General features: G+C 45.4%; 1 pseudogene; it reads left to right on the top strand.

Annotated features, from left to right (window-relative positions):
- The first annotated feature begins 1,428 nt into the window (after positions 1-1,428).
- LOC136140878 (SLAM family member 9-like) lies at positions 1,429-10,762 on the top strand (annotated as a pseudogene).
- Positions 10,763-20,440: the final 9,678 nt, after the last annotated feature.

The following is a 20,440-nucleotide window of genomic DNA, read 5'->3' as shown; positions in this document are numbered from 1 at the left end:
AGGCTGACAGGTTTTTAATTTGTCTGTTTGGGTTTTTTTTTAGTAAATTGAATATGAATTCTTTTTTTTTTTTAAAGTATTTGTTTATTTGACAGGGCCAGGTCTTAGTTGTGGCACACAGCATCTTCGTTGCCACGTGTGGAATCTTTAGTTGCAGCCTGGGGGATTTAGTTCCCTGATCAGGAATCGAACCCAGGCCCCCTGCATTGGGAGAGCGAACTCTTAACCGCTGGACCACCAGGGAAGTCCCTGAATATGAATTCTTAAAAGCAGTATAACCTATGAATGATTTTTTTAAGCACTAAAACCAGCTTCAGGGAAATAAATGATAGTGGGGGAGTCTTATTTACTGGAAGGTAGTTTGCTAAGGTCACAGGGCTAGAAAGCAGCAGAGGCAGGATTCAGATCAAAAAGCTTCACACACACCCCACTGCACCCAATCCCTCCTGAGGCTAAGTCATTCACATAACTTTATTTTTCCATTGATGTGACTTTCCCACTGGCCTGTGAGCAACATGCCTGCAGAAACTTCTTTTCATCTTTGAATCCCCAGTCTCAACACGGTCCCTTTGCAGCTCCCAGCAGGAGCTCATCATATGTGTGTTGAATAATTGAGCGAGGAGAACCCAGTGAGAATAGCATCCCGCAGCACCCTCAAGAGAGGGTTTCAAGTAAGGAGTGTGCCAATGTCAAATTCCACCAAGCGGTCATATAAGATAAGGACCAAAGGATCTACAGGATGTGACGGATGGGAGACCGTTGGTGATGTTCTTAAAAGCAACATAGATTCTCTTCAAGTCTTGTCGGGGCACCTAGCCGCCACACACGGAAGGCCAGGGAGATACTTATCAAAGTCCAAGGAATAAGGGAGCCTTACTTCTGACTAGATTGTGACTAGTGACAGGTGACACTAGTCACAATCACATTCTCATGGAGTTGTCAGAGGAGCCTGCATAGCCTAGCAAAGCCATCAGGACTCCTTGGTGTGGAGGGGAACACCAGGACTTTTCACACAACTCCCTCAACCGTACCACTAACAGGGCAAGAGAGTAAAATGATGATCTGGTCGTCCTTCGTGGTTGGAGGTAGAGGCAGTCCCAAAAGTCTTGTCCCCTGGATTCTTCCAGCCTTGTTTCTGTGCCTAAGAAGCTACAGCCAAGCCTGTGCCTTTCCCATTTTTGTTTCTGGGCCATTCTGGGCTCGTTCTTCTCTGCCTGTTGACTCCGTGTCTGCTCATGGACTTACCAAGCGTGTAGGAACTAAGCCCTTACTATACGTCGTCAGCTTTGGCTTTTAAATAGCTCACTCTGCTGCCTCTCACACTTCTTTCTTTCATATCCCCTTATTTTCATAGCATGTGACTCAAAAACTACATGTGATTAAAGCAGTGAAGTCTAAAAATGGGAAATGTTTGTGGGCTGATATTTCCATGCGCACAGTCTGTCAGCTGTCGTGAGGCAGGCTAGTCTGCTGCATATTATGGGCCTTTCTCTACTGTGGTCCTCGCTCCTCCTAGGCCTTTTCATTGGTAAGTCTGTCCTTGCCACTGCCTCCCAGGCACCTCTATCTGCCTGCATGTTGGGTTTCTCCAGCAATGGGTCATTTTCACTGAAGATGCTGCCTCACTGGGAGCCAGACTCTGTGTGTGTGTGTGTGTGTGTGTGTGTGTGCGTGTGTGTATGAGGGGTGTGTGTGCTGTCATCTCAGACCATGCAAACCCAGATTGTGTCCTGTCACTTTCACACTTCTTCTGCTGGTGAGTCACAAGGACCCTGGAAGTCCCCAGACAGACCGATGGTGGAGGCATGAGATAGGAGATCTGCCACAGCCAGTTTCAGGACCTCACCTGCATCTTGCCATTTCAAGCATGATCCTCTTATGCTCTCTCCCCCGAGCCTCTGAGAGCCACCTCTATTGTGAATTGGGCTTTCCTGTTGCATAAATGACTCCAGTAGGGGATCTCAAACCTGGCACCTTGTGGCTGTTCCTGTCCCTCTGGGTTCTTACTGCTCACTCCCATGATCCCAAGGACCTGGGTGGTGGCAGGAAACAGGCTTGAGAACTGGAGGCCAGAGGAACAGAGCTCTTAAGAAACCCATGGTGAGGGGCCAGGTTCTGCTTTTAGTTTCCAGGGTTTCAGTCTTTTGCTTTCATCCTCATTTAGGAGAAAACCAGCTTGCACTGGTTATCAGGGTCACATGCTTTCAGGGTGGCCACCACCCCAGCCTTTAGGGTGTCCCCTAAAGCCTGCTGTAGAATCCTTTAAATGTGTTTAAAACTTGGCAGTTTATAAAGAACTTTTACTCAAATTTAAAATAATCTGATCCCCGGCTTCCCTGGTGGTGCAGTGGTTAAGAATCCACCTGCCAATGCAGGGGACACAGGTTTGAGCCCTGGTCCAGGAAGATCCCACATGCCACGGAGCAACTAGGCCCATGCGCCACGACTACTGAAGCCCACGCACCTAGAGCCCGTGCTCCACAACAAAAGGAGTCACCACAGTGAGAAGCCCGCGCACCGCAATGAAGAGCAGCCCCCGCTCACCGCAACTAGAGAAAGCCCACGCGCAGCAACGAAGACCCAACTCAGCCAAATATAAAAAATTAAATAAACAAATTCATTAAAGAAAGAAAGAAATTAAATAATCTGATCCCTATCTGATCTGATCTATATCACAACAATCTTGTGATATAGATAAGGTGGGTAGTATTAAGCATATTTTACAGACGATGGACTGAGAGATTAGGTGACATCTTCTGGCACACAGCTGGTGATCTGTGAGAATGGAAGTCAGCACGGCCCAGCTGTGGGAATGCAGCAGCAGCAAGGAAACTCAGAGAGCCACAGTGTCCCCAACCAAAGTCACAGAATTGAAACTCAGATGCCGGATTCCTGGGAGCTTCCCCTTGCCTCCACTTTCATATCCCTCCATGAAGCAACAAGCACATCTGTGAGCTTCCCTTCCTCTGTGGCATCCAGGCCAGGCCCTTGGAGGTCACTGTTCACAGGGACATCCCTAGGGCACGTGGCAAAAGAATGGGTGAGACAGGTCCTGCCTTAAAAAGTGTTCATATTTCTTCGGTTCAATTCCAGAAACATTTATTGAGGCCTCTTGTGTGCTGGTCCTGTGCTGTGTGTGTGTGGTGGGGAAAGGGGTCAGTGGCACACGGGGAGGAATTAGGTGTGGTGCAGTTCTGCTGATGACAGCACGGTGTAGTCAGCAGAGCATAAGCTTCGGGGTCAGGCGAACTTGGGTTTCATGTGACCTCTATTGCTTCCTAGCTGGTGACTCTGGGCAAGTAATTTTCTTAAGCTCTTTGAGTCTCATGGTCTTCATCTGTGAAGTGGGAATAAAAAGACGGACCTTACTAGTTTGCTGGGAAAGTTAAATAAAATAATGTGTTTAACGTCCTCAGCAGTGTCTGGCACTGGCGTTTCATGTACTGATCTGATCCCTTTGTGTCTCTTTCCCTCATTGAATCCAGAGACAGGATTCAGAAAGGGAAGCTCTACACACATCCCACTGCACCTAACCACGTGGCTAAACCATCAGCCTTACTTTACTTTATTGCTCAGATACTAATTCCCTTCTACCTTCTCCTGTCCTTGGGGAGCTCATGAACTATGGGGAAACACAAAGAACCCAGCTAGTTGTATGAGGCAGAATGAAGTAAAAGCTTTAAAGAAAACAAGCCAACAAAAGCACAGGCTGAAGGAAACTAGAAGGAAAGCATGGCCAGACCGGAAATACAGAGCTCAGCTAAGGCTCCAGAAAGGAAGTAGCACTTGAACTAGGCTTAATGAGTTACTGCACTCAAGGGTGCAAGGGTGACCATAGCTGCTTGGTCAAGGTGACATTCCTCCAGGCCAGACTTTAGGTCCTGGGCCAACTTGGGATGAGAAAGATCCATCTGGTGCCAGCACTGCCTTGGCATGCTTCCAGCCGATTTGCACAGTCCTCCAAGTGGAGCCAGAAGAGCTCCATGGAAGAAATGAACACCAGGCCGTCAAGTGGATTCTCTGGTGGGCACACAGGATGTTGTACGTCCCCACAGTGTGGAATCCCCACTCCCACAAGACAGCAACCACTCTCCTACCCCTTGTCTCCACAACTACTATCACAGGACTTCTCAGTTCAACTTTCAACAGAAAAACCTCACCACCAGGCCTAGGAATCAGTGGTGCGGCCAGTGCTTCTAGATTCCAGTTTGAATCAGGACCTGCATCCCTCCCTGGGCCAGGCAGCCTTTTCTCTTTGAACAGCTATGCAGCAGACCTGAGTCAGTTTCAGACTTTCTGCCTCCTGGGACTGTGTCGGTGTTGCAAAAATAGAGGTGGGTCGCACTACTTAGGAGTGGTTTTCCTTACATTTCTCTGCAAGAGCACTGACTAGTTTTGGTAAGGATGCAAACAAGATGCAGTCACCAACTTATTTCAGTGACGTTAAGTATCTTAATAATACCGTAGTGAGGCATTTACTTGCATTATCTCATTTAACACTCACAAAATCCTGGAAGATGGCACTCCCTGTTTCACAGGTGAGAAAACCAGGACTCAGAGAGGTTAAGTAACCTGCCAAAGATCACACAGCTAGCACCTGGTAGAGCAATGGCTTGAACTTGGGCAGTCTGACTAGTGCCCTGGTGTTACACTCTTCTCTCAAGGGCAGTATAGGCTGGTATCCAAATGACTGTCCCACGGACCACGCTTAACCTGGCTTGGCTAGCATAGCACCATCCCTCCTGCTCTGGAAAGATATGTTCCCAGATTCCTAGCTGGGTCTCAGAGGAGCTGGCTTTTGTTTCAGAAGTGGCCAAATAAGCAATTATGGGGGATTCTGGAAAGCAGTTCCTGCTGTGGATGGAGCTGGGCTAAGTGAGTTCTGGTCCTAGTCCCTGAATGGGCAACCCTTAGGACAGCCTTCATTGATTATTTCCTTATATGTTAATTAATGTAAATGCTGAAGGAGACCACTTTGGTGTGGAGGAGTGACCAAGTTGTGTTCTAGTTCTATCCCTAACTAGCTATGTAGTCTTGAGCAAGGCACCTAAATTCTGTGGGTCTCTGTTTTCTCACCTATAAAATAGGAATAATAATCATGGCCCTGACTCTCCCTCTCAGGCCTGTTGTGGCCTCCAATGTAATAGGCTGCCTCTGAAGCCTCTGTTCTGTGTTTGCAGGACCAGGGGCTTCCAGAGAGGACTCAGCCCCCATGGTGGTAACTGGGACCCTAGGGGGGTTCTGTCATTTTGTCCCTGCAGCTGCAGGATAGACAGCAGGTGGAGAGCATCTACTGGATGTGTCGTTTGGTCCCCGGGGTAATAGCCACGGTAACCTTGGTAGAAGCTGGAGGGCCAGACACCTTTTACCAGGCAGAAACGCAGTACTGGGGTCATTTGAGTGTGGTGGGCCCAGGCTGCTCCCTGCAGATCAGCCACCTGAGCTGGGAGGGTGCAGGGTCTTACCGAGCCCACGTTAATCTGTGGAGTTCCCGCATCACCCACGCCTGGGGGTACAGCCTGCACGTCTATGGTGAGTGTCTGGGGAACGACAACAGGTGTGTGTGTGTGGTGACTGTCTTTCAGTCATTTTTATAGCCTTTCCCACTTTGGTTACATTTATCATTTTCTAATTAAAAGGCTAACACGTGCTCACTGAGGAAAAACATGGAAAATAGAGTTACCTGGGAGAATATCCTGAAAAATCTCGGGGCCCAGGACGTGTCCCAGACCAGTTGCAGCAGAACCGCTGGGTCTGGGCAGAGAATGGTATTTCAGGCCCTGAGAACTGGCTTCTGCCACAACCTACTTGTGTGGCCTTGAGCTCCCTCCTTGCTACAATAGGAACACTACCTTCTGTGAGAATGAAATTCATGGGAAAGAACTTTGTAAAGCTCTGTACAGATGTACGAGAACACTATTACCATATTCATTTAAGGAAATTTAAACGATTGTTTTGGCAGGGGAAACTACAAAGGGGACAAGGAGTCAGGGGGGTGGGGGTGGGGGTGGGGTGGCGTGTCAGGCATATGCAGCAGCAAGATCGGCCAGTGAAGACACAGTCAGGTACTTTTAGATTCAAACAGCTTATTACTTATATAGGTAGTGAGAGGGAGAGGGGCCAAAGGTCCTCATCCCACACCCCAGAAATGATGACACTGAGAACAAAGGAACCGGATGAGCATAACAGACGTTGCTGCGAAATAAATTCTAGACTTCAGAGAAGAGGTTTTGTAGTCAGCAGCTCTGTTCTGCGAGGGTGGAGCAGGAAGCCCTGAACCCCATGACAAACTGCTCATGACAGCCTCCCAGGAGGGACCAGTGGGAGGCCTGTGGGAGATGGCTTCAAGGTAATTCCTCACAGGCCACCCTCCTGTCGTGTTCTGGGAGGATCACAAGGCCTTTTGCAAGACTCGGATTAGCCGTGATTCTAGTCTTTGCTTGAGGAGCAAGGAGGCCATGGATGGCAAGTTCACCAGGCAAGGTCACCATGATGCCATGGCAGAGCTGTTCCTCTACAGTGGGTAGCAGGAAAGGTACCAATGAGGAATGAGGATGAACACGGGAAGCTAAGTGATGGAGAGAAAGTGGATATCCTTCTCAGACATCTTCCTGGGTTATGTGACAGGAAATATTCCTATTAGGTGAAGGCATTTTTTTCTTTTTTTTAAGTCGGGGATGATGGAATTGCCAAGGTCAGGTTCACATGGTTGGGGAGAAAGCATTTCTGCCATAAATTGGCCTGGAATGGCTGTGGCCTGTTCCTCAGACACGGCGAGGGAACACTGGGTGAGGGGCTGCTGGGACCTGGGGTAGGACTGTCCACCCCAGGGGTGGTGGGAGGGCCCTCTCACTATGCTGATGGTCATTCTGGGAAGACGAGCTCAGTGCGCGTTCTGGGCAGGATATAAAGCTGTGCTAACCAATCAGAGGTGGGGTCTTCCAGAGAGGGCTCCTGGGGCAAGAGTGATGATAAGGCGCCAGGCTTTCATCCTTCACAGGGTATTTCCCAAGTCAGTGGCGGTTCGTGACAGCCTTGCTGACAGGCAGGAAAGGGGTTTTGATTTATAGGCTAAGGAGACTGAGTCTCAGAGAGAAAAAAATGACATATCCGTGACAGAGGGCTAGAAAGATGCAGAGAGCTGGGAATAGAACTCAGGTACCCCAATGCCACACCCTGGATTTCTCATATGTCCCTGTATTTATCTTCCTGAGCTTGAGAGGACACTGAGGAGACAAGGGCCTGCAGGAGGGGTCGCAGGGGAAGGGTTTGGATCCCAGGGCCTGGTCTATGGAAGACACACTGGAGTGAGGCAGCAGGAAGTTACCCAGCAGCGGACATGTCCAGCTTGCCTTCTCCTGGGGGACATTCCGGGCTGTGTTGTCCTATTTTGCACAGTTGAGTTGCCCCTGGGGCTACTGTCAGGTGGACCCCAGGGCAGAGGCCCAATGGCAGAGCAGTCTTCTCCCAAGCCTTGTGGCTTTGTTGCCTGTCCTGATCGTCTGTTGTCTGCAACTGTTCTTGCTGCTGCCCTCAAACCGTCCTGATTCTGGCCTGGGGAGGCTGGTGGGCAAATAACGAGACTCTGGATACATTAAGGAGAGCATCTGGGTGCCTGGTCCTGGGGTGAGAAGGGATGGAGTGGAGGTGGAAGGGAATGCAAGGACGTAGGAGAAACCTCAAAGGCATAGGGCCACCTCCTCTGGGAGCCTGGTTCAGCATCTGGAAGCTCAGTGTATACTGCAGAGCCCCCTACTGGAGGAAGATGTAATTACAACACGGTTCCTTGTTTGCCCGCACAGACAGCCTTCATCTACTCAGTGCAGGGTGGGAATTCAGTTTGAGGTCAGATCCATTGGATTTAGGATCGATGAGACTCTGGGCAAGTAACTTAATAGAGTAGATATAACACCTTCCCTACCTACTTCATAAGATTGTTCTGGGAATCTGAGGAGATATTAAGTGACATGCCTTATAAAGCCCAAAGCTTGAGAATAGACGTGGCCAGCTTCTGCCTCTGTTGTTCCTTATGTATATTCAGGGTGGTGCAGGGTCTTGGCAGCCACGCCTCCTGCTTCTGCCCTGTGAAGGGAAGGTCCAGAGCAGTTTTCCAGTCTTCCGTTCGTTCTTTGTTGCACACAAAGGGCAGCTGGCCCGGCCCCGTGTCACAGTGAGCTCTAGGATGAGTGGGAATGGACACTGCCTCGTCATCCTAACATGCATGGCAGAAAGCAGAGGAGGCACTGTGACCTACAGCTGGATACCCCTGGGGCCCCGGACTGTTGTGTCCCACGGACGGTCTGTCCTCAGTGTCTCCCTGAGACCTGGGAACAGTGCTCTGAACTTTACCTGTGTGGTCAAGAACCCAGAGAGTGAGTGTCCTCCGCCACGACTACTCTCTTCAGATCAGCTCCCTGAGGCTGCAGGACTCTGGCTCCTGTAAAGCCTGGATAACTCTGCAGAGTCCCCCGATCAACAACACCAAGGATTTCACCCTGCGCGGCTATGGTGGGGGTGGGGGGTAGAGGGCCTACGTTTGAACTCTGACCTTTCTTCTCCTCTGCTTGGCCAAGCCAGAGCCTTCTCATAGCTTGAACTATCCCTTCTTGGAACAGAGAGTCTGCAAGAGCCCAATATCACGGCCAGCTCTCAGATCATGAAGGATGGGACTTGCTTCATCACCCTGGCTTGCTGGATGGACAAGGCTGGAGAGGATGTTAAGTATAGCTGGGACCCCCAAGGCCAGGGGGCAGTTGTGTCTCACGGGGGGACCACTCTCAGCGTGTACTGGAGATCTGGGGTCAGTGACAGGTATCGCTGTACTGCCAAGAACCCCATCAGCCAGAGCTCCACTCCATCCCTGTCAGGCCCCTCTGCTCAGGTAACTGCTTCCTTCTGAGAACCTTTCACTGCAGACTCGGTCCAGATTCACAGCATCCCTGCCTGCCTTCCTCAGTGTTCTAGGAGTGGTTAAAGAAAAATAGGGCAGGATTAGTTTGCAGGAGGGAGCATCTCTGGGGTGGCAGGAGATGAGGGTTCTGGCACTACCATCCCACTCTGCCCACCTTCTGTCGGCCCCAGACCCCCATGCCTGGACTTGCAGCAGACTCAGCTGGGTATTGGCTCATTCCCGGCACTCCCTGAGGGAAGGTGCTTCCCCCATCCTCACTCAGTCCTGCAGAGCCCACTGAGGAGGGGTCCCAGACCTCCTTGCCTGTGTCCTCAGAGAAGCCTCAGCCCCTACTCCTGCCTAGAGCTGCTCCGAGAGGGTAACAGGGCTGTGCTCCTCTGGTGGGCAAGGGTGGCCTCTCCTGGGTTCCACAGGCCATGACAGGAAACTGCCTCGGTCCAAACACACCTGTTCCTCTCCTCTTCTCCACTGACTTCTGAAACAGTTGTCTCTGCTCCCTGTCTCTGGTTCCTCACCAGCTATTCACTCCTCAACCCCTTGTGGTGGTTTGCCCTTGTAGCATCCTGATAGGTAATCTCAGGGGCTACTCCTCAATTTTGTTACCCTCGACCTGCTCTCCTCAGCCATGTGGGCTTTTCTCTCCTGGACCTCTTCTCTCGGGTCACAGTCCTTCCCAGGCCTGATGTTGCCCCATGCCCATGCCTCTCCCCATGCCCCTTGTTTTCTTCCTGTTGCCAAAGGCAGAAAGCTGGTTATTAGGAGCCCTCGTCTTCCTCACGCTACCAGCCCTTGCTCACACCATCCTCACTTCACGTATTCCTCACCTGGTCTCCTAACTCCCCTCCCCTCCCAATCGTCCTCCTGACTGTGCTGCTAGGGGATTAATTCTAAATGAAAGCCATGCTTGTGTTTCTTTTCGCTTAAAACCCTATGATGGGGCTTCCCTGGTGGCGCAGGGGTTGAGAATCCGCCTGCCGATGCAGGGGACACGGGTTCGTGCCCCGGTCTGGGAAGATCCCACATGCCGCGGAGCGGCTGGACCCGTGAGCCATGACCGCCGAGCCTGTGCTCCGCAACGGGAGAGACCACAACAGTGAGAGGCCCGCGTACCGCAAAAAAAAAAAAACAAAAAAAAAAAAAACAAAAAAAAACCCTATGATGTCTGCCCACTATCTAAGGTATAAATATTATTGCACCTCTTTCTTCATTAAGCAACATGCATTTACAGAGCATTTTTAAGGCACCCTGTGTTGTTCTAGTCATTGAAGATACAGTGAAGAAGAGGTCTGGATATATTCCCACCCCTTGGGGAACTCACGGTTACAATCATCACGATCTGCGGCTAACCCTAGTAAATGACTTTAGGAGAGCACTGAGCGTGCTGTATAATGGCCTTTGTGCATGTGTCTGTCTTCTCCACTGAACCATGACAAAGCCCATGCTTACCCTTCTCTGCATCTCCAATACACAGCATGTAATAATAGGTGTCTGAAGTGTGAATCTGACAAGATTTTAAGGGGCAGCCTAGGCTGGGTGTAATGGGACACAAGGAAACAGGATAATTGGCTTCAGACATTAACATTCTCCCTCCTTCTCTATGGGGCCTGGAGAACATTTCAGCTCCATCCCCAGATCCAGCTTCCTCAAGGGGTCTCCAGCCCACTCACACCTCTGACTTTTCTTCCTGGAATACTCCTTCCCCTGTTTCCCTGTCTTCCCAATTCTTTTCTTCTCTTCCTTTTACCCAATTCCTAACCTGTGATCATTGTTTATTCAGGTTCCTTCCTACTCTGCTCCTTGAGGAAAGAGTTTCTTCTCTTTTTGATCCTGGGAGCTTTGCAGATTAAATAGATTTCACCTTGACATGTGGAGAAGCCAAGAGGAAGAATGTGAGAAGAGGGTCACCCTGTGAGACACAGAGATAAGGAAGTCTACACAGAGAGAGAGGAGTGTGACCTGATACCAGCATCTCCTGGTGTGAGTGAGAGAGAGACATCGATTCTGATTAAGTGGAAAACTGATTTCTTTTGCAAACTGAGTTCAAAACAAGCAAGAAACTGCTGCATATCTTCAGTTTAAAAGAATCTGTTTATGTCTTAACTGTTTTAAAGTGTTCAGAAAGAAAAGAGGGCTTGGGCTTCCCTGGTGGCGCAGTGGTTGAGAGTCCGCTTGCCGACGCAGGGGACACGGGTTCGTGCCCCAGTCTGGGAAGATCCCACATGCCGCGGAGCGGCTGGGCCCGTGGGCCATGGCCGCTGAGCCTGCACGTCCGGAGCCTGTGCCCTGCGGCGGGAGAGGCCACAACAGTGAGAGGCCCGCGTAAGGCAAAAAAAAAAAAAAAAAAAAAAAAAAGAGGGCTTATTCACATAAGAAAAATTGAATGGTTTGAAGCATAGTTAATATATAATGATAATACGTAATTAACAAAACTATTAAATTTTGTGCATATATATTATTTTTTGTTAAAAATTAAGTAAATGGTCTCAGAGGACCCAGATTCAACTTAAATTTCATCTCCTTGGAGCAGCCTTTGACCACCTTATTGAAGCGGGTCTTACTTATTCACAGTCATTGTACCCAGTTCAGTTTTGTCAAATTATCACAATTTGTAAATGTATATTTATTTGTTAGTTGTCGTGGTCTGAATGAGGGTTGGAAAATAATTTCTAGACACAAGGCAGAATGTAAAGAAGATAGAATTTATTGGAGGGCAGGGTCGCTGCCAGAACAGCGTGTTGACTTCCTAGTAGTCTGGGACACTCAAGCCCGAACATGTGCTATTGCTCAGTTTTTATAGCCAGAAAACAAAGGAATGGTCCAAGGTGAAAATTTCGTTTACTGATTGGTCAAGGCACATATACCTTCCTTCTATAGAGTGGGAGTGGGACAGGACATATGCCTTTCCTTAGTTGGGACAGGTCCTGTTTCCCAGGTGAGCATTGCCCAGGTGGGCTCAGGAATTTTGTAAACATTACAACATGGTGGGGAGGGCAATTAAGAGTCCAGTAGGGGGTGTAACGCTGACACTTTTTCAGGCAATGTCATCCTTTATCCTTGAAGCATCATTGTCCTTGGAGCACCACATTAGTTTACTTGTTTATTGTCTCTCTCCCCCACAAGACATTCAGCCCATGAGGACAAGAACTGTATCTATTTTGTTTATAACTGTAAACCCAAAGGGTAATAGAGTTCTTGGCTTGTGGTAGATATTTCAATATTTTTTTAATGCATGAATAACTAGTTGGATTAGAGTTGAGAACATTCTTTTTAAGATTTGAAGACTATCAGGAAGTTTCATAAAAATCTGGGACCTATACCATTGTGTGTGTGTGTTTTTCTTTCTGTTTTCGATAAAGGAAGAAGAAAATGGGATCTTTAGCTTAAAATTTCCTTGAGTCCTCAACAGCTAGCAAAAGAAAGAAATTAAAATAAGAAGAAAGTCTCTTCTACGAGGTTCTGACAGGAAGTTGCTCTGAAGTGCTAAATAGGTTGATCTAGAGTTTGAACCATATATAAACAATGGAGCCAAAATCATAATTTAGGTGTGAGAGAGAACTTGAACATCTCCTTCTCCTTTTTCACTCTCAGATGATTACCTTGGTTCCTATTTCACTTACAATGAGGACTGACAAACTCCACCCATTACACACAAATCTTCTAGCCAAGTAGTTAGTGATTTATTCTGAAATGTAAATGGGGTGCTGGAATCACAAGATATTTGAGGAAAACCTCAGTTGAGAAAGACAGCCTCCAAACAAACAGAATCAATTAAAAAAAACAAAACAAAAAAGGAACCTGGAAGAGAGATAATGCAGGGAACAAGAGAAAATGAAATAAAAGCCCCTAAACCTGTATTTAATATTCTTAGAAACACATGAGAAAACATTACATTTTTAAAAAGGAGTGGGGAGCTTCTCAAGATGGCAAAGGAGTAAGATGTGGCGATCACCTTCTCCCCACAGATATATCAAAAATACATCTATATGTGGAACGACTCCCACAGAACCTCCATTGAAAGCTGGCAGAAGGCCTCAGACTTCCAAAAAGGCAAGAAAATCTCCATGTAACCAGGTAGGGCAAAGGAAAAAAGAAAAAAAAGAAAGAGACAAAGGAATCGGGATATGACCTGCACCTTTGGGAGGGAGCTGTGAAGGAGGAAAAGTCTCCTCTCACTAGGAAGTGCCCTCACTGGCGGGGATTGGTGGGGAGCTTCAGAGCCTCAGAAGAGAGCACAGCAACAGGTATGTGGAGGGCAAAGCAGAGAGACTCCTGCACAGAGGGTCAGTGCTGACCAGCACTCCCCAGCCTGAGACGCTTGTCTGCTCGTCCGCTGGGGTGGGTGGTGGCTGAATGCTGAGGCTCGGGCTTCGGAGGTCTGAGGTTGGCTGTGTGAAGACAGCCTGAGGGTGCTTAACGCACCATAGCTGAGGGAGTCTGGGAAGAAACCTGGGCCTGCCAGAGAGGCAAGAGACCACTGTTGGGGGGTGCGCAAGGAGAGGAGCAGGCCTGCCATAGGAGCTTCTATCTCTGTGCACTCACAGGTGGCAGGGCACAACCTACACAAGCTCCAGAGGCAGGAGTGAGCTGCGGCTGCTATCTTGGACCCCAGAGGCAGGTCTGCTGCTGCCTCTACCACCAAACGTCCTGTGAGCAAGAGCAGGTCACTGCCCACACCTTTCCAGGAGCCTGTGCAGCCCACCACTGCCGAGGGCCCTGCAATCTGGGGCCAAATTCCCCAGGAGAGCTCACAGCACGCCTCAGGCTGTTGCAACTTCCTGCTGGTCTCTGCCGCCACAGGCAGTCCTCACACATCCCAGTTGTGACTGCCGTATCCCTCCCTCTCCCTGGCCTGAGTGAGCAAGTGAGCCCTAATCAGCAGCTGCTTTCGACCCTTCTTGCCTGGGCGGGGAACAGATGCCTGAGGGTGGCCCACAAGCAGAGGTGGCGCCAAAACCAAAGCTAAGCCCCAGGGGCAGTGCAACCAAAGAGGAAGGGAAATCTCTCTGTGCAGCCTCAGGGGCAGCCGATTAAATCCCTGCAATCTGCTTGGTAAACCTTGCATCTATAGAATATCTGAATAGACAAGTGTTCCCACAATTAAGGCTGTGGACTTTGTAGGTAACTGTGGACTTTGGAGGCAAGGACACACAGGAGTTGGGACAGTTCAGAGTCTGAGCTGGCCCCAAAGTGCCTACAGCTGGTCCAGAGAACTACCTAGAGATTTTGGAGGACTTCAGGTAGAGGCAGGGATTCACTGTGGCTCACTGAGGGGGCAAGGACACTGACAGCTGAAGCCTCAGGAAAATGTTATCATTTTTACAATTATTTTTGTTGTTGTTGTTGGGTTTTTTCTGTCATTGTCCTTTTTCTTATTCTTTTATTTTTTATGCTTTTATTTTTAATATATTCTATTTTTTTTTCTATTTTTACTTTACTTTTTTGTTATATTGTGTTTTTTCCTTGTTTTTTTCTTTGTTTGGCTTTGATTTTATCTTTTTTAAACTATATTTTCTATTTTTACTTTACTTTTGTGTTTTTTCCTTTTATTTTCTTATTTCTTTTATTTTGTTTTTATTTTTTTGATCATTTTGTGTGTCTGTTTTATGCTTTTTTGCCTTTTTTTTACTTTACTTTCTGCTTTTGATTTGGTTTTTGTCTTTGTTAGTTTCATTTTTATTGTTTGTTTTCGTTTTCAGGTTCATTTACTGTTTGGTTGCTCTCTGCTTTTCAGTTATCTCTCTTTCCCTTTATTTTCTGTTTTTGTGTGTCTGTGTGTCTCTTTGTGTGTTTTTGTCTGTTTGTTTTTACCATTTGACTTGGGGTTTTGTTTGTCTGTTCGTTTTCTTTCTTTCTTCCTTTTTTTCCTTCCAAGCCACGTGGCTTGTGGGATCTTAGTTCTCTGTCCTGGCTTTGAGCCTGAACCTCTGAGGTAGGAGAGCTAAGTCCAGGACGCTGGACCACTAGAGAACCCCTGGTCCCAGGGAATATTAATTAGTGAGAGCTCTCCCAGAGGTCTCCATCTCAACACTAAAACCCGGCTCCACCCAAGGGGCAGCAAGCTCCAGTGCTGGATGCCCCACACCAAACAACTAGCAAGACAGGAACACAATCCCACCCATTAGAAGTCAGGATGCCGAAAGCCATACTAAGCTCACAGACACCCCAAAACACACAACCTGATGTGGCCCTGTCCATCAGAGGGACAAGATCCAGTTCCACCCACCAGAACAGAGACACCAGTCCTCCCACCAGGAAGCCTACACAAGCCACCGGACCAGCCTCACCCACTGGAGGCAGACACCAGAAGAAAGAGGAACTACGACCCAGCAGCCTGCAGAAAGGAAACCCAAAACACAACAAGTTAAACAAAATGAGAAGACAGAGAAATATGTTGCAGACAAAGGAACATGGTAAAACCCCACAAGATCAAATAAATGAAGAGCAAATAGATAATCTACCTGAAAAAGTATTCAGAGTAATGGTAGTAAAGATGATCCAAAATATTGGAAATAGAATGGAGAAAATACAAAAAATGTTTAACAAGGACCTAGAAGAACTAAAGAACAAACAAACAGTGATGAACAACACAATAACTGAAATTAAAAATACTCTAGAAAAAAAATACTCTAGAAGGAATCAATAGCAGAATAACTGAGGCAGAAGAATGGATAAATGAGCTGGAAGATAGAATGGTAGAAATAATTGCCATGGAGCAGAGTAAAGATAAAAGAATGAAAAGAATTGGGGACAGTCTCAGAGACCTCTGGGACAGCATTAAACGCACCGATATTCGAATTATAGGGGTCCCAGAAGAAGAAGAGAGAGAGAGAGAGGGTCTGAGAAAATATTTGAGGAGATTATAGTTGAAAACTTTCCTAGCATGAAAAGGAAATAATCAAGTCCAGGAAGCGCAGAGAGTCACATACAGGATAAACTCAAGGAGAAATAGGCTGAGACACATATTAATCACACTAACAAAAATTAAATAAAAAGAAAAAATATTAAAACAGCAACAAATAACATACAAGGGAATCCCCATAAAGTCATCAGCAGATTTTTCAGCAGAAACTCTGCAGGCCAGCGGGGAGTGGCAGGATATATTTAAATTGATGAAAGGGAAAAACCTACAACCAAGATTACTCTACCCAGCAAGGCTGTCATTCAGATTTGACAGAGAAAACAAAAGCTTTACAGACAAGCAAAAACTAAGAGAATTCAGCACCACAAAACCAGCTCTACAACAAATGCTAAAGGAACTTCCCTAAGTTGGAAACAAAAGAGAAGAAAAAGACATACAAAAACAAACCCAAAACAATTTAGAAAATGGTAATAGGAACATACATATTGATAATTACCTTAAATATAAATGGATTAAATGCTCCAACCAAAAGACACAGACTGGCTGAATGGACAAAAAAACAAGACCCATATATATGCTGTCTACAAGAGGTCCACTTCAGACCTAGGGACACATACAGACTGAATGTGAGGGGATGGAAAATGATATTCCATGCAAAAAAAAAAAAAGCTGAAGAAGCAATACTTATATCAGACAAAATAGACTTTAAAATAAAGACTGTTATAAGAGACAAGGAAGGACACTACATAATGATCAAGGGATCAATCCAAGAAGAAGATAAAACAGTTATAAATATAGATGCACCCAACATAGGAGCACCTCAAAACATAAGGCAAATGCTAACACCCATAAAAGGGGAAATCAACAGTAACACAATAATAGTGGGGGACTTTAATGCCCCCACTTACACCAATGGACAGATCATCCAGACAGAAAATAAATAAGGAAACACAAGCTTTAATTGACACAATAGACCAGATAGATTTAATTGATATTTAGAGGATATTCCATCCAAAAGCAACAGAATACATTTTCTTCTCAAGTGCTCATGAAACATTCTCCAGGATAGATCATATCTTGGGTCATAAATCAAGCCTTGGTTAATTTATGAAAATTGAAATTGTATCAAGTATCTTTTCTGACTGAAACAGTGTGAGACTAGATATCAATTACTGGAAAAAATGTGAAAAATTCAAACACATGGAGGCTAAACAATATGCTACTAAATAACCAAGAGATCATGGAAGAAATCAGAGGAAATCAAAAAATACCTAGAAACAAATGACAATGAAAACACAACGACCCAAAACGTATGAGATGCAGCAAAATCAGTTCTAAGAGGGAAGTTTATAGCAATACAATCCTACCTCAAGAAACAAGAAAAATCTCAAATAAACAACCTAACCTTACACCTAAAGCAATTAGAGAAAGAAGAGCAAACAAACCCCAAAGTTAGCAGAATGAAATAAATCATAAAGATCAGAGCAGAAATAAATGAAAAAGAAATGAAGGAAATGCTAGCAAAGATAGTAAAACTAAAAGCTGGTTCTTTGAGAAGATAAACAAAATTGATAAACTTTTAGCCAGATTCATCAAGAAAAAAAGGGAGAGGACTCAAATCAATAAAATTAGAAATGAAAAAGGAGAAGTTACCACTGACAGTGCAGAAATACAAAGAATCATAAGAGACTACTACATATAGTTATATGTCAATAAAATGGACAACCTGGAAGAAATGGACAAATTCTTAGAAAGGTACAACCTTCCAAGACTGAACCAGGAGGAAATAGAAAATATGAACAGACCAATCATGAGTAATGAAACTGAAACTGTGATTAAAAATCTTCCAACAAATAAAAGTCCAGGACAAGATGGCTTCACAGGTGAATTCTATCAAACATTTAGAGAAGAGATAACACCCTTTCTTCTCAAACTCTTCCAAAAATTTGCAGAGAGGGGAGCACTCCCAAACTCATTCTACGAGTCCATCATCACCCTGATACCAAAACCAGACAAAGGTGTCACAAAAAAAGAAAATTACAGGCCAATATCACTGATGAACATAGATGCAAATATCCTCAACAAAATACTAGCCTCTGAATCCAACAACACATTAAAAGGATCACACACAATGATCAAGTGGGATTTATTCCAGGAGTGCAAGGATTCTTCAGTATACGCAAATCAATCAATGTGATACACCATATTAACAAATTGAACAGGGCTTCCCTGGTGGCGCAGTGGTTGAGAGTCCGCCTGCTGATGCGGGGGACGCGGGTTCGTGCCCCGGTCTGGGAGGATCCCACATGCCGCGGAGCGGCTGGGCCCGTGAGCCATGGCCGCTGAGCCTGCGCGTCCGGAGCCGGTGCTCCGCAACGGGGGAGGTCACAACAGTGAGAGGCCCGTGTACCGCAAAAAAAAAAAAAAAAAAAAAACAAATTGAACAATAAAAACCATATGACCATCTCAATAGATGCAGAAAAACCTTTCGACAAAATTCAGCAACAATTTATGATAAAACCCCTCCAGAAACTGGGCATAGAGGGAACCTATCTCAACATAATAAATAATAATATAGGCCATATATGACAAACCCACAGCAAACATCATTCTCAATGGTGAAAAACTGAAAGCATTTCTTCTAAGATCAGGAACAAGACAAGGATGTCCACTCTGGCCACTAGTATTCAACATAGTTTTGGCAGTCCTAGCCACAGCAATCAGAAAATGAATCAAAATTGGAAAAGAAGTAAAACTGTCACACTTTGCAGATGACATGATACTATACATAGAATATCCTAAAGACGCCACCAGAAAATTACTAATCAATGAATTTGATAAAGTTGCAGGATACAAAATTTATGAACAGAAATCTCTTGCATTCCTATACACTAACAATGAAAGATCAGAAAGAGAAATTAAGGAAACAATCCCATTCATCATTGCAACAAAAACAGCAAAATACCTAGAAATAAACTTACCTAAGGAGGTAAAAGACCTGTACTCAGAAAACTATAAGATACTGATGAAAGAAATCAGAAGACACAAACAGATGCAGAGATATACCATGTTCTTGGATTGGAAGAATCAATATTGTGAAAATGACTATACTACCCAAAGCAATCTACAGATTCAATGCAATCCCTATCAAATTACCAATGGTATTTTTCACAGAACTAGAACAAAAAAATCTTAAATTTTTTATGGAAACACAAAAGAACCCGAATAGGAAAAACAATCTTCAGAAAGAAAAATGGAGCTGGAGGAATCAGGCTCCTTGACTTGAGACTGTACTACAAAGCTACAGTAACCAAGACAGTATGGCACTGGCACAAAAACAGAAATATAGATCAATGGAACAGGATAGAAAGCCCAGAAGTAAACCCACACACCTATGGTCAACTAATCTATGACAAAGGAGGCAATAACATACAATGGAGAAAAGACAGTCTCTTCAATAAGTGGTGCTGGGAAAACTGGACAGCTACAGGTAAAAGAATGAAATTAGAACAATCCCTAAACCCATACACAAAAATAACTCAAAATGCATTAAATACCTAAATGTAAAACTGGACACTATCAAACTCTTGGAGGAAAACATAGGCAGAACACACTTTGACATAAATCACAGCAAGACCTTTTTTGACCCACCTCCTAGAATAATAAGGATAAAAACAAAAATAAATAAATGGAACTTAATTAAACTTAAAAGCTTTTGCACAGCAAAGGAAACTATAAACAAGAAGAAAAGACAACCCTCAGAATGGGAGAAAATATCTGGAAACAAATCAACTGACAAGGGATTAATCTCCAAACTATACAAACAGCTCATACAGCTCAATACCAAAAAAACAAACAACCCAATCAAGAAATGGGCTGAAGACCTAAAAGGACATTTCTCCAAAGAAAACATACAGTTGGCCACAGGCACTGGAAAAGATCACTAATTTTTAGAGAAATGCAAATCAAAACTACAATGAGGTATCATCACCTCATACCAGTCAGAATGGCTATCATCAAAAAATCTACAAACAACAAATGCTGGAGAGGGTGTGGAGAAAAGGGTACCCTCTTGCACTGTTGGTAGGAATGTAAATTCATACAGCCACTATGGAGAACAGTATGGAGGTTCCTTAATAAACTAAAAATAGAATTACCATATGACTCAGCAATCCCAGTACTGGGCATATATCCTGAGAAAACCATAATTCAAAAAGACACATGAACCCCAATGTTCACTGAAGCATTATTTACAATAGCCAGGTCATGGAAGCAACCTAAATGCTCATCAACTGACTAATGGATAAAGAAGATATGGTATATATATGCAATGGAATATTACTCAGCCATAAAAAGGAACAAAACTGGGTCATTTGTAGGGACGTGGATGGACCTAGAGACTGTCATACAGAGCAAAGTAAGTCAGAAAGCGAAAAACAAATTTCGTATATTAACGCATATATATGGATTCTAGAAAAATCATACAGATGAACTTGCTTGCAAGACAGAAATAGAGACACAGATGTTGAGAACAAACATATGGACACCAAGGGGGGAAAGGGGGTTGGGATGAATTGGGAGATTGGGACTGACATATTTACACTACTATGTATAAAATAGATAACTAATGAGAACCTGCTGTATGGCACAGGGATCTCTACTCAGTGCTC

This window comes from Phocoena phocoena, chromosome 1 (assembly GCF_963924675.1).
Source record: "Phocoena phocoena chromosome 1, mPhoPho1.1, whole genome shotgun sequence".
NCBI classification, from domain to species: Eukaryota; Metazoa; Chordata; class Mammalia; order Artiodactyla; family Phocoenidae; genus Phocoena; species Phocoena phocoena.
The sequence above is the reverse complement of the archived record's forward strand: the minus strand, read 5'-3'. Positions and strand labels throughout refer to the sequence as shown.